The sequence below is a fragment of the Mastomys coucha genome, unplaced genomic scaffold (genome assembly GCF_008632895.1).
Source record: "Mastomys coucha isolate ucsf_1 unplaced genomic scaffold, UCSF_Mcou_1 pScaffold20, whole genome shotgun sequence".
Taxonomy (NCBI): domain Eukaryota; kingdom Metazoa; phylum Chordata; class Mammalia; order Rodentia; family Muridae; genus Mastomys; species Mastomys coucha.
This window is the reverse complement of record NW_022196903.1, coordinates 116,412,193-116,413,098: the sequence shown is the minus strand read 5'-3', so window position 1 is coordinate 116,413,098 and position 906 is coordinate 116,412,193. Positions and strand designations below refer to the sequence as shown.

The 906-nt window shown below is 45.5% G+C and overlaps 1 pseudogene; it reads right to left on the bottom strand.

Annotated features, from left to right (window-relative positions):
- LOC116099996 overlaps positions 1–588 on the bottom strand; it is a 2,261-nt pseudogene extending 1,673 nt beyond the window's left edge.
- Between the last annotated feature and the right edge of the window lie 318 nt (positions 589–906).

The following is a 906-nucleotide window of genomic DNA, read 5'->3' as shown; positions in this document are numbered from 1 at the left end:
AGTCATACCATTCAAACTGACTATTCCTCTCCTAGAAGCAATCAAATGCCAATCACACTTCAGCCCACATTCCATCCCTCTATGCGGGGGTTTCCGTGCTAACTGGGCCTTCATGAGGATCCTCTGCTCAACTATTTAGAGTTCTGAGTCACTGCGAGAAGTGAACACATATTCACACTTCCTCACCATGCTTGGCTGTGGGTGTCTGTATCTGTCTGAGTCAGCTGCTGGGTGGAGTCTCTCAGAGGACATGCTCCTATCTACAAGCATAACATAGTATCATCAATAGTGTTATGGATTGGTTCTTGTCTATGGAATGGCTCTCAAGTCTGGCTGGTTATTGACTGGTCATTCCCTCAGTCTCTGCTCCATCCCCATCCCAGCATTTCTTGTAGACAGTATAAATTTTGGGTTGAAATACCTGTGGGTAGGTTGGTGCCTCTATAGATGTACTGGGTGGAGATCTTGCCTGGCTACAGGAGTTGTCTTCTTCAAGTTCCATGCCTCCAGACATTAGTCACAGCTAATGTCACCCCCATTGATCTTGAGCACATACCTTATCCCAGGTTTCTGTCTCATCCTGGACATGCTCTCTCACCTCCCCACCTCCAACCATTGCAGATTTCCATTCATTCTCATGGCCATATGTCCATATCTCCAATCCTTCCTCACACCTGATCCTGAATCACCCAATCCCCTCCTTTCTCCCCCTCCTTCCCAGATCAGTCTCTCCATCTGTCTCTTATGACTATTTTATTCCCCCTTCTAAGTGAGATTCAAGCTTCCTCTCTTGGGCCTTACTTCTTATTTAGCTTCTTTGGGTCTGTGAGGTGTAGCATGATAACCTATATTTTATGACTATTACCCACTTGTAAATGAGTACATACCATACATGTCCTTTTGGTA